Genomic DNA, 14,210 nt, shown 5'->3' with positions numbered 1-14,210 from the left:
CCCACTCCCATGCTCTGCCACAGAATAGGTACCACCTGGTGTGTGATACTGTTAATAACGACCAACACTTATGGACAGTCCATGTTCTACCCCCCCCCCCCATGAAGGAGATCAGATTGTTTTATTTCATAAATGTAGGCAGGAGGCCACCACTTCCTCAGCCTTTGAGATTCAGCAGAACCCCTACCTTCTACTTCAGCTTTCTCACCACGCTAAGACTGAACTTTGTGGTGTAAACCCAAATTTCATGGCATTTAAGCAACCTTACTTCACTGTGCTACAGAGCTGAGAGACCAGAAATTTGGTCATGTTATCAAAGGGGTGGTAGTTCTCTCTACAATGCTTAAGAGTCTCACTTGGAAACACTCAACTGGAGGGTACTTGAGGGTTGGGCATACCAATCACCTGGAGGCATGTTTATTCCTCATCTTGTGCCTAGGCTGAGTGCCAACAAGGCTGAGACTGTTGACCTTAGCACACCTTCATGAGTTCTCCCTAAGTCTGGGCTTGGTTCTGGGGCTGGCATCTGTTTTAGAGGGAACATGAGGGCAAACCCTTGAGTGGACCTGATGGACTCCCTGCGCTGACCAACTAGCCTCAGAATGTCACTTATCAATTCTTCTGTTATTTTCCCTTGGCTGGCAAGTCCACTCAGTTCACTTCTTGATACAGACCACTCTCTGAGATATAGTTTTCTTAGTCTCCCACCACCATGTGTGAGCTTCCTTGCTTTGGGGATGACTGGATTTCCCTTGGTGTGGGAAAGTAAGTGGCTCAAATTCTTCATGATGCCTAGGGTACTTTGTGGTTAATAATCTACTGTTCATTATAATGATCTGTGGTCCCTATAAGAGTAAATGAGCTGGAACCACAGATATATTTACTGCCTTAATTTAGTCGCTAGCATTAGGTTTATTTTAAAGTATTTTCTCTCCATGTGGATGGAATTTCTTTTATCTGAGCTTATCTTCAATGTCAATAAGTTTAGCGCTCCCCAACAGCTGGAAGCCCAGATATTATACGTCTCCCCTCCTATTAATCTTATGTAAGTTGATCTTTATAGCTATCGAGCCCATCCATCACTGCGAGCTGTCCGCTTACATTTGTATGGTCTTCCATTTAGCTAACTGAACTCTATTTCTTTATCTAGACTAAAGTTCTTTGTCATTTTAATAGTTTATAGCGTTCTCCCTCAGAGTGTCAGATTGCCCACAAAGAACAAATGGATGCTAATAAAGTCCCTCGTTCGGTTTCATCTTAATCCATTCCCAAGGCTCTTTGGTAAAGTTATCTCCGAGAATCACAAGACATTCCATGTTCTGTAAGAACACTTAGAATCCGGCAGCTTTTCTACGAAGAGAACCAGACACCACACTTCATGTATCTAGCTCATCCTACAAAGCCGATCCTTGACTTTATTCACCTACGTTTTCCTGAATTTGTGTCAAAGGTTTTTAAACCCAGTGGGATTGGATACTGTGACACAGCAAAGGACACCGGGGTTGATGGATTTAAGGAAAATGGAGGAAGGTCTGAGGGAAACAAAACAGCAAAGACAGAGGAGGTGGGTGTTTGGTTCAGATCTTAAATGCCTACGAGAGGCCCACATGCCCAAGGTTTGGTCTGCTGTAACTTAATGGAATTATTCCTATCCTTGTCTTGCTTCCATATAAATGAGACTCAGACTATGATTTATTTATTTAGTTTTTGCACAATAACTGAGGGATTACCTTGAATTGTAATTTCTGATAACTAGATGTGCTTCCTCAGATATGTTCCCCAAGGACTTGTTGTTTGTGTCTTCCTAGTTATTTCTGCTCCACCACCCTGTCCTCAGACTCCATTTTGCTCAGGCACATGCTCCTGGTCCATCATACCTAATGGAGACCTCCTGTTCTCTCCGTCTTTTTCCTCTATTCTTCTCATGGTCCCTACCTGTGACCCCCAGTCAGATAACTGAAAACTCACCTCCTTCTAATCTCACCAGTAATTGGCTGTGGCCACATTTATTTAACCAATAGTTTTAAATTGGGGGGGGGGGGAAGGTTTGCACAATGAAGGCTAGTGTATGTGGGAATTTGCTTGTTTTGGAGCAACCAGATCTTGTGGTACAGAATTTAGCATTTGAATTCACAGTAACACCAGACCAACCCCCAACAGACTGCACTATTTGGAGGTGACAGAGCCTGTAAAGTGTCAGGATGTTAGGTTACTGGGAGTGTGCCCAAGAAGAACCATCTTCTGTCTGCTTCCCAGCCACCATGAGGTGGGCAACTTTGCTCCACTGAGTTCCCACCATGATCTTCTGCCTGACTTCTTTGTTGCTCCAAAGCAACAGAAGCCAAGGGACTACAGAGAGCCTCCAAGACCTTTCTCTAAACTGGGTTTCTCTGGACCTTTTCCACAGTGATGTAAAGATGACAGACACAGCACAGCTCTCATCAGAAAAGGTCAATGAAGTCCTGAGCCCCACCAGGGCAGAAGGCTATGCTTCTCATTGCAGATGAGACCAACCAGGAGATGAACAATCTAAACCAGGAAGTCATTATCAAAGCGCCAGATACCCCAGCTCTAGGGCACACATGCCTCTGCTCTTCTAGGCTCTGCCCCACCCACCCCAGGAAAGTGTGAGCATGTGGGCAAGTTCAAGTCACCTGTGCCAGCTGCTGGGCTAGCTAAGGACTGGGATTCACACTCGAGGGCCAACCCTCTTGGGAAGATGGCTTTTGCTTGCTCGTTCAAGTAGTAGTTTGCATAACATGGGGTTGAGCAATGCTGAGACTGTCACAAGGAAAGCCAGGAGTGAGGATAACACCAGCTCAATCCACGCACAGTCTGGATGCCTGACAGTTGCTACCACACATGTGGGCCGGGGAGACTGCTGGGGACAGCTCATCCAGACTCAGGGCCTAGCAGGCAGACCAGGCATTTTCTAGTCACTGTAGCCAGTGTGGCTGAAAATGTGGACAGAGAGTGAACATTTCCCTTCAAAGACTGTGCCCTGGAGTCATGCCATGAGGAGCCAGGAGGGGTTCTGTAGAGGCCTGCTGGCGAGCACTGGCATGAACCTCTGCAGGCCTCTGGGAAGAGAAGAACCATTCTGCTATCTGTACACTGAGCTACCTCTGCAAACGAAGTGGGGCTGGGCCTCTCTTCCCCTTCTGGAAACAAGGCCGGAAAATTGTTCGGATAGCAATCTCTCTGGTCTCCAACCATTCTGCATTCCCACATCGAAGGTTAAATGCTTACCACACTTTCTCAACCTTTCTAGGCCAAGCACTCTGCCTGCATAAATGCCTCTCAGCGGCTCCAATAGACCGACTCCATCCACACTCCTAGTTTCTCCCATGAGAAAGCAAGGCTCAGAGTTGTCAAGTCACTGGCCCAAGGGGCACACATCTGAGAAGAGGTGAAAGCCAGAAAGCCAGATAGTCTGAGACCAGAGACTTCATCTTGACCTATTTACCTGTCTACTGCATAGCACTGTTCCCCAAGACACTCACCAAAGGACACCCCTCTGCTTTACCAACAGGAGGCATAAGGCACACAGTAAACCCTCAGATGGCCTGAGTCTGTCCTTAGAATGCTGCCTATGAGGACCAGGCAGGGACCAATCTTCCATGTATCTTGTGCTGTGTGTGGACTCCAGGGTTCCGACCAAATTATTAGGGAATCAGGTTCTCTTAGCAGCTGCCTAGCTCCTCCCTGGAGACTCCAAGGATCTGAAAGAAACACCTCAGCCTACCTCTGTGGCTTACAACCTGCACTTGGGCTCACTGAGGTAAGAACTGAAGCCCTTGGAATTTAAGCCGGCATTCTGCTTGTTCATTCCCCCCACCCCCCACCCCGGAGAGATAGGCATCAGTCAGTCACATTTGGCAAGGAGCCTGGGACACAGCCACAGCAGTTTGGCCCTTAGTGCATCAGTGTTGATTAGTTCATGGTATACCAGTTCCCACCTAAGCCAAGCAACACAGGTGAAGCATGGGGCCTGGGAAAGCTTCTTAAACACACACGCGCACGCGCGCGCACACACACACACACACACACACACACACACACAAAACTTTTTCAGAATATGAAAAAATAACAAAAACCAAAATCACTCTTGGCACCAAGATGTAAATGACTGAGTTAAGCCATGGACTTACTTTTCCCAAAGAGGCACCCATGGGAGACTCAAGATCTCACCTGCCCAATTGTCAACCTTAGTGCTCCCCTAGGTACTAGGGTCGGTGCAAGTGAGGAACAGGTGCCCCACAAAGTGGTTCACAAAGGGCTCCGACCCTCCTCTCCGGCACCTCTCAGATGGCTCTCCCTCCACCAGAGCCTTCCAGCACTTAACCTTCAGGTCTGTGTCAGTGGAGGTGGATAGGGTTGGCTGGTCTGGGGCAGAGGTGTGTGTGGCTCCGAGGGAGGTGGGCGCGGGTTGCTGGGAACCGGGCAGTTGAGGCGGGGAGTCTAGCAGGTTTCTAGGGTTGCGGGCAGACGCGGGGGTGGGTGGAGACGATCACGATTGAGGAGGAGCACACAGGCGCACTCACCGCCTTCCTCCTTCCCTTCCTCTTCCTCCCACCCCGCCCCCGGGGGGGCGGTACCCTGGTCCCTGGGGGACGTCTGCACCCCCGGAGGGTGGCAGCCGGGGAGCAGGGCTAGGGTTGGGACCGCTGTGGCCGGTGGCGGACGCCGCGGGCCCCTCCCCCACGTTCCCTCACTGCCTCCCCCCTGGTCCCCGCCCCTCCTCCTCTCCATCCTCCCCATCCTCCTCCTGGTCCCCGGCAGCCGCAGCTAGGGGAGCAGCCGGCGGCACCCGGGCCGCTCAGCCTTTGTCTCGGGCCGCCGGGCGAGCCGGGGCCCAACGCAGCGTAAGTAACGGGGGGCCCGGGTCGGGCCGCGGGGAGCTCGGTGGGGCGGGTCCAGTCGCGGGTGCAGCCTTGGGGGGGTGGAGTGCGGCGGAGGGGAGGCCGGGCCGGAGGAATCTCGGCCGCGATGCTCGGGCGGCGCCGGCGCGGGGGCGCAGAGGGGCGCGTGGCCGGCTCGCGGGGCGCCGCAGCCTCGCGCCCGCAGACGTGCGGCTTGGGTGCAAATCCTGTTTCTCCGGGCAGAGGCCACGCGGGGACGGCGGAGGCTGCGAGGATCTGCAGTCATGGAAAAACGGGAGAGGAGCCGGCCCAGCGTCACCACCGCCACTGTCACCACCATCACCATCACCACCACCATCACTGACCGTCGCCCATCCCACTACCCCGCCTCATCCCCATCTCATCTCCCCGTGCACTGCCAACTTTGTCAGACCATTTCCTTTACATCGGGTAATACTTAGAGAGATCCCGAGTGAGTTCAGCTGCTGTGGGACGTTTATCTAACAGGCCACTGAGCTGCCTCGGTTTTCCCCGTCAGAGAAAGGGGCCTAGGATGCTTCCCCCATATAGCCACCGAGGTGGGCTAGGTGTCTGACTGCTTAATCCGGGTGCTAGAAGGGACAGAGAGACATGTCACTTGTTAATGATGAAAGTCATACCAAAGTAATGTCTTCATCAAACTAGAGGTTTGCAGTTTGAGGGTTCATCCCTGATCTTTTAAGCGTTGAAGTATTAATAGCAAATGAAAACGTAAAGAAACGAAACTTTGACCGAATTATTCCGAAAAAGAAGCAGAAGCAAGTATTTTGTAGGAAAATCACTTCAGCTTGCTAAGGGCCGTTCACTTTGTTCAGAGTGGACAGCTTCCTTTTTTGTGCTGCGTTTCTGATGAAGTTCGTTATTTTAGAGGCATACCATATACCCCTAGGTGCTTTTCACTCCACCTGAAGAGCATCTTAATTACTGGGTTTCAAAAAAGCCTTTTGCCAGCTCAGCACAGAGCAGTGAGAATAAAAAAAAAAATGCATTCCTAGAATGGCTCCAGGAATCTTCTCCTTTTGAGAAGACACAGTGAGATCCTAAGTCCATTCTTTATCTCCCTATTGTTCCTGGAAAATTTGGGGAACCCCACTTGGGTTACCACATGTATCCAGGGAGGCAATAGAGGCTCCTTTTAAGGATTCTTAGTCTTACTAATAAAAGAATTTAAGAATGGATTCAGAAGGAAACTCGAGGACAATTTTGAATTTATTTTATTTGAGCCCCTAGGGCAGGCAAGGGGTAAATCTCAACAGTTTCCAGGAGGGAAGATGGCAGAGAGGAAGAGACAGCCCTGCTATGTGGTGGAAGTAGATAGAAGTGGGTGTCAGGGACAGTTTCAGAGAAAAAAACGAGAAAGTCCAGAACGTTCAGATTAGCACCCTCAGGCTTTTGGAAACTATCTGAAAGAAGGAAAAAGCGTTAAAAAAATGGAAAAGAGAAAGTTATATTTTTCTAGGTAATTTAGAAAATTGAGCACCATGTAGTAGAGTCACACAGCCAAGAGTTGTGGGGAGGAGTGGTCCATTAGCTCATGAAAAGGATGCTTGTTTCTCTCATCTCTTTGGCCTGACTTAAGGGGACTCTGCCTTTCTGAGGGGTGGCCCCTTTGGCCAGGTGACCGGCAGGCCCAGGTGGATTAATGCTTGTGCTCTAGATAGCTTGGAACCTTCAGTCTCAATTCAAGCCCAGAGGTAGAGCCCATTCTTTTGACCAGGAGAAAACACGTTTTCTTTAATGGCCTCAACAAAGCCCTGATCTAGGTTTCGATAATATTCTCTCCTCTGAAGAGGTAGCCCTAGGGCTGTGAGGGTGGCCCTTGTGGTTTACTTTGTGTCCTGCATGAAGTAGGAAAAGTGGAGTTGTTAAAAATGATGTGTGAGTCAGTGTGTCAGAGTGCCTTGAGTCCCTCTGTGAAATTGTCCACGAACAGAATTTAAGTCAAAAAAAGAAAAATAATAGCCAGACGGTGGTGACTCACGCCTTTAATCCCAGCACTTGGGAGGCAGAGGCAGGTGGATTTCTGAGTTTGAGGCCAGCCTGATCTACAGAGTGAGTTCCAGGACAGCCAGGACTACACAGAGAAAACCTGTCTCAAAAAACAAAAAACAAAACAAAACAAAAAAACCCAAAACAAAAAAAAAAGAAAAATAATTTTAGACGAAGTGTAGCAGTGACAAAGAAGACTTCACCAAGCAGTGCTTACCATTGCCATAATTGGAGATATCTCAGGTGCCGAGTATAGTTACACTTCATAGGCTCCTACCTCCCTGATTTATGAAATGGGGTTTCATGAAAAAAAAAATCTCCCAAAATTTGTAATTTTGTGGAGAAAGCCTTTGAAACAATTTCTTGTCTTAAGAACGTTTCTAGTCCCAAATTTATGTAAGGCATATACAGTCACACACGATCACATTTCCGAGCAGAAACTGAAGAACTACCTTACTGCATTTTAAATTCTGAATCTTTGGGGGGAAGAATTAGCATCACAATGGGATCTCATGCCTTTGGTTGTGTTTAAGCCGTTTCTGCTGCAAATTAAGAATAACTTCTTTGTTTTATTTTGGAGTTTGGGGTACTGGGAGTTGACCCCAAGATGTCATGCACAACGACCACGTACTCTTGTCACTGAGCGACAGCCCCGTAGTCTCATTTTTTTTAAGTGTTTACATACATAGAATGTGCAGTCCCTCACATCACTTAGGCATCTTTGCCTATGGAATCGTGCTTCATGCCTCCTCTCAGTCAAGATGCTTTCAGAGTATAATCAATACTTGACTTTGACCAACGCAGAAAAACAATTCTTTAAAAATAATTTCTAAACATTAAAAAAAAAAACTTACTCCATTAAGTCTACTTGGCCTACAATAGTCCTGGCCCTGGAACCAGTGGTGTATAGACATGGACCTTGCTTGGGGGAGTAATGTGGGCCAACATCCTCCAGATTCAGGATGTAGGACTAGGAGGAAAGCAGGTTCTTAGCTAGTTTTGTTTGGATAGGGAAATGGGAAGACTCTTAAGAAACTGTGAGCACTTATCAGCTACAACACACAGGAGGAAAGGGAAGGAGCTTTCCACGTAGAGGGCACATCTGAAGTTGTCTCGAAGAGCAGGGAGGTGAGAACTGATGTCAGTTGCAGACAGTGGGTATTTTGGGGCACTGAGACTATCAAGTGTTCAAAGGTCCACCCCTGGAGGCTTTTAGCACTGCTCCAAGGTCTGGGAACAACTTAAAAGCTCCCATAGAAAGCTGGAGAGCTGGTCTACTGCCTCCCTCGTGCAAGCGAGACACAGGATAAGTCTACTGGGTGGTGGTGATTGATCCCAGGTTAGAAAGGAGAATTAACACAACCTGGTGTTTGATGGGACATTTGTGGATGACTCTTGGGCTTCTGAGGTCTTGGGAAATGATTACGTTTCTTTGTCAAAGAACTGTTGTTAACAACAACAGGTACACCTGCAGGGAGAGCTGTGTGCCAAGTTATTACACCTGTGTGCATGCAGTGATCAGTTACTTACTTACTAGATCCTGCAGTGATCAGTTACTTACTAGATACAATTCCTTGCCATTTCATAGTGTGTGACACTTCTGGTTCTTCATAAACAGGAGGAAGTTGCCTTCAGCAAGTTTATCCTCCTATTCCTTGGTGCTGTCTGACTATCCAGCTTCCCTTCCCCAATACAGCTTCTCTCTCTCTCTCTCTCTCTCTCTCTCTCTCTCTCTCTCTCTCTTTCCTGTTTGCATACAGAGTGTCACTATGTAGCATCAGCTGACCTGAAATTCACTACATAAGTAGACCTAGCTAACCTGGAACTCAGAGATCCACCACCTCAGCCTCCTGAGTGCTGAAATAAAAGGTGCACCAACATACAGATCCCAGATCCCAGTGTTGAGACAGTGTCTCATTTTGTAATCTCAGCCAGCCTTGAACTCAGAGCAAGCAAGCCTGAGTCTCCTGAATAGTGGGATTCCAGGCAAAAGCCATCACATCTGGTGTTGACACATCCCTTCTGGAATGCATGTAGCTTTGACTGCCAACTAGTATGCATTTGGAAATGACGTATACTACAAAGTCCTCTGCAATGCATAAAGATTGAACATATTCTCTTCTGCCCATGCTCTGTCACCAGAGGGGCAAGCAGGTAGGAGATACAGCTCTGGAACTACTTGGATACAAGTGATGAGTCACAGCCTCCCAAAGAAGCGGTGGCTCTTGGGAAGGCCAGTGCAAGAGCATCGGTAGCCTACAGAGATCTGAGAAACTGCTAAGAGAGGAAAGAACTGTTGAAGTCCTATTTCTGTTTGAAAATTCCAAACATTTCATTTTCTTTGGCATACTTGAGTTCTTTCCTTCTCTTTGGTGTATGTCTTGACAATTGATTCATGTTCTGCTGATTTTGGTGACCAGCTGATGCCTTCCTTTATGGGGACTTGGTAGCCTCAAGTACCCTCACTACTGATGATGGTTCGCTGCCTTCAGCCCAGAACTGAGGACTGAAAATCCCAGATGGAGCATGAACCTTCTGCAGCTTAAGAAAACGCTAGGCATTAAATTAGCAGATCCTGAAAGTTGTGTCCTGGGGATGGATTTCTAAGTGTCTGAAGTTGTTTGTGTGGCACAGCAGGAAGTGCATGTCCTTTGTGTCTCAAGTGCTCCAATTACATAAGCACAGTTACTGTGGTTCTGACAGACTTACCAAGGGAAGGGCTCTTAGAGGTGTCTGGGGTTGGTTTTCTTATCCTTTTGTCTTTAGCCTCCCAAGTTTCTTATCTCAGTTGTCAGAAAAAAAAGTAGAGCATATTTTCTTTGTTTTAGGATCATGGAAAATACATGGTGAGTGGGGAAAGAGTTGCAGAGGCATCACTCTTACTGCTATTCCTGTTCAAAATTGAAAACGTAAGCTGTTTATGAGGATGAAGTGTGGCAGGAAAGCCCAGGACTTCGGATGTAGAGAAGACCCTCAGATACTGAGTGGATAGATGGATTATGATGGATTTTGAGGATAGGCAAGATGGATAGGTGAGTGAGTAGAAGAGTAGATGATGATGACAATGACCTGTGTGTGTGTTCGTGTGTATGTGTGTGTGTGTGTGTGTAAGGACAGATTAAGAAATGGATATGTCCTGCTGGTAATATAGCTCAATGGCAGAGTGTTTATTAGACATCAGTTAAATCCTCAGCATTACACGTGTGTATGCAAGTTCCCATGGATGGACGGACAGACAGACAGACACACTCACAGGGACGGGGAATAGATGTATAGGCTGTCAGAAGTAGATAAATGAAAGGATTTGGAAAGACTGCATGCAAAGACTGATGGAATAGATGGGCAGATGAATGGATAGATGGATAGCTTAGGGGGCAGATGGGTGAATGGGTGGGTGGATCAGCTAATGGACGGATGTTTGGCAGAAGAGCAAATGAATAGAAAGACGGTGTGAGAATTCTGCCTAAGTAAGGGAAAAAAACAGATTTTCTTTATCCCTTGAGCTCAGTGAAGATGGAAGTTGTAGAAACACCAAACACAGTGCCTGCAGTGTTCTTGTGGAATTGCCTCACGTCTTGAGTTCCTTGTGGAAAAGGCTGTATCATTTGCTGCTTTGTCTGTTGTGGGGACTACGCTGTCTAATGGCCATGGATGTGTTAAAACTGTGACTTGCTATAGGAACTCATGTTTAAGTGTGGCTAAATGGTGAGTTGTGGCTTGTGATGGCCGTTAGCTCTCTCATGACTGCGCTTTTGCTCTGCTGAGGAACATCCCAGTCATTCTGTGTATGTATAAGACATTGGCAGGCCTCTATCTGAGGAAACAAACAACTTGTCTGCAGTGTGCAACACAGTGGTCTTTGGTTTACTCCTCCTGTGTCAGTAGTGTGTGTGAGAAGCTCATCACCAGCATGTCAGACCTGTCAAACCTGTGAATCATGACAATATGAAGATTCACACAGAAATAGCTTCAATTTGATACCAGGGGAAATATGACTAGTACCACAGGTAAGATTCAGCTAGCTATGGCAGGAAGCACAAAGGTGACAGCACATGAATGGTCAGCTCAGGGGAAACTCAAGCTTAATGTTCCTAAGGGTGGGGTGAAGAGATGTGATCCGAGGTTGAGAGTAAATCCAGAGTGAGTTGCTTTCTGGTCTCAGAGTCAGCCGGGGACTCATTGGGACCCACCTCTGCCGACATCTGCTGGTACTGACAGTGATTTGAGGCAGGCTTGTTTATCTGGTCACATTTGGCAATGTTGTTGCAGGTATGCTCTGCTTGCACACATTCTGTCCAGTAGATTTTTTTGCTGTTGCCACAGCTGCAGATAAACAAGAAGTTTGTTGAAATTCATTATGGTTTACGTGTGGTTTGCACTATAAGGCTTGTGGGTTAGAGGCTTGGTACCCAGCATATGGGTAAGAAATAGTAGGACCTTGAAAATGTGGATCTTTAGTAATGATTTCAAGACTATCTCCCATTCCTGCCCTCTACCTGTGAGTCTTGCCATGGGTTGGTGTTCTCTCTCTCTCTCCGCCCCCTCTCCTTCCCTCCCTCCCTCCCTCCACCCTCTCTCTGTTTGTATGTATGTTTGTCTCTATCTTTCTCTGTCTCTTTCTGTCTCTCTCACTTTCTCTGTCTCTCTTCCTTTCTCCTTTCCTCCCTTTTTCCCCTCCCTCTCTCTCTCCCTCCCTTGTAATGCCATTGGTCATGAGTTCCTCACCAAAGTCAATCATAACCTCCTAACCATGAGTTATTCAAGCATTTCTTTTATTGTGGAAGCTTTCAGCATCAGGCATTTTGTCATAGTAGCAGAAAATAGGCTAACAGAAGGCCACAGAGCCAAAAACCAGCTCAGGCACACTGACAGGTCCAGTTTCCTCTTCGCATGAGAACTCTGTGATGACAGTTTTAATAAAATGTACATTGTATCTCAGAGCTGTCAGCCTGTGAATTCTTTCCATCTTGCTTATTTGAAGAATCATCAAATGAGTAGAAATCGGATCAGAGCAGGCACGTTGCCAGCAAATAGCACATAATGTACACATTACCTCAAAGAGAGTCAGTACTCACTCCCCTTGCCCAGACTCACACTTTCTGTTGATCCTGGCAGAAGCTTGGAGGCCTCCTACTCAAGCCTGAGTTGCATGCTTGCCACACCAGTGTGAGCCATGGCTGAGCTGGCACTCTGCTGTGCTCATAAGGTATTCTTGCATCACGGACATCAAACATATAAAGGCGACTTTTTAGCAAAGAACCAGTGCATGTTCTCTGGGTGCAGTTTATTCAATCCCTGTAAAACTGAGTCTTTAGAACAGTCTGCAGGGAGACAGTACTTGCTGTGTTCATTCCTAATCAATTTATCCAGTTCTTTTCCAAGCGTTTGTGGGATGTCTGATATAATGCAAGGAGCCAAAGAGATAAGAAAGTTTGTTTGCAGCTATCTTTTTTCCCCTCTGTGTCCATTTAACCTTTTACCACTTCTCCCCCAACAAATTAAGATGCAAATTAGAAAGAAAAGTGATTTTAGAAATGGTAGTGTTTCTGGGAGCATCTTTTTTACTTTCATGTTAATTACTAGCCACAGACAGTCAGGATCTTGCAGAATTGCATCTCTGTTCTGCAGGCTTCTATGAGATCTCAGTAATAACACAGAAGTGTTCACAAAGCATGGTGCTTGGATTTGTTTAGGAAATGACAGATCATTTATATTCAAAATAGGTGACAATTCTCCCTAAAGGAGACATCCAGAGCAGGTGACTGGGGAAGGGAAAGAGTACCAGCGTGCTAGAGAAATCATGTTTATGAGTGAAAAGAGTACAGATCTATATCTGAGACTCGGTTGGACTATTTTACATGCTGGTTGACTCAGGCTGAGATATCTTCCTCTTTGTACCTCAGTTTCTTCATCCAAAAAAAAAAATGGAGATTGTTTTTGTGTTCCCACTGCATGCTTAACTCCCCTGTGATTTGTGTTCTTCATGAATCAGGGAAGACAATGGGGCCTTTCATACCATCTGGTGGCAGGCCAAACATTCACGTCAAGCTCGGCTATGGATACATTCTGAGGCATACCACCCCCGGTCCCTGGTGTGAGTCTTCAAGTGTTTGTGTACTGGTCTCAGCTTCATGTCTGGAGTTTGTGTCCTTTGTCTTTAGTTGCTTGACCTTAGATGAAGTCCTGACTTATTCCAGATAAGGACAGGCAAAACGGGTGGGGAAGCCAAGTCCATGGACAAGTGTTCCTCTTTATGGTACTGGTGTCACCATTGCTCATTGACCTGCTATGTCTTGCCAAGTGACCACCTAGTTGGAGATAGGCTTCGTCAATCTTTCCAGACTGGCAGAAGTAGGTTCTGCCACATGTGATTTGGTCGGTTTTGGATGGGTCTTGTTGTTGAACAGGGAGTGTGTTTTACTAGCAGTTGTTGTACAGAAGGAGGAGGAGAAAGAAGAGGAGGAAGAGGAGGAGGAGGAGGAGGAGGAGGAGGAGGAGGAGGAGGAGGAACTGAATGTAAGAAAAGAGGAAGGGCAGGTACTTGACTTTGGCAGAGGTCTGTTTAAATTCGAAAGTAGCATAACTCAATCTGGATTACACATTACGGGTGGAATCTTTTACCCAGCTGTATGATGAAGATACTTGACTCCTCTCCTTAGGAAGCCCGGTGTACCTTCATTACAATGACCATGATCTATTTTATGTAGAACTACAAACCTAAACATTAGTAAGTCCTTTATCAGATGCTCTCAGTATCACTATAGAAATGAAATTTAACAAACTTCAAGTTGGTTTTTTATTTGTAGGTACCCAAATACCTTAATGAATAGAAAATATTTTTGTAATGCCAATTTTTGTCCTCTACATATCATAGGAATGAAATGGCTGTGATGGGAAGTGTTTCTAGGGCTAAGGATGAACTTCAGTGATGGGGCGCTGTCACATGTCACAGTTCCTGTAAACCTCAGGGTCCAATTCTCAGGGATGAAAAAAATTCAAATGTTTGCAGATGACATTGAAGTGCTCTGACATGTATAGAAAGGCCCAGCAACACCTTGGGTTCACAGAACCCATGTTCTCTATTTAACCTGTTGTAGAGCTTTCTAGAATATTCTGTCTTATGAAGTTTTCCAGAGGAAACATGGGAGGGTTGAAAAGAATGCAAAGCAAAAGAGAGGGGCCTGGGTGCTGGGTCTATGTGCCTGGCATCAACAAGTTTCTTGCCCTGTCTGGTTCTTGGTGTCTTCTTTGGTGGAATGGGGCCTCTTGGCTTGTCCAGGCTGACTTCTTGTGCTGTGTCCTTCCTTTTACATTCTGAGC

The sequence above is a fragment of the Grammomys surdaster genome, unplaced genomic scaffold, assembly GCF_004785775.1.
Source record: "Grammomys surdaster isolate TR1022 unplaced genomic scaffold, NIH_TR_1.0 125600, whole genome shotgun sequence".
Classification (NCBI taxonomy): Eukaryota; Metazoa; Chordata; class Mammalia; order Rodentia; family Muridae; genus Grammomys; species Grammomys surdaster.
The sequence above is the reverse complement of the archived record's forward strand: the minus strand, read 5'-3'. Positions refer to the sequence as shown.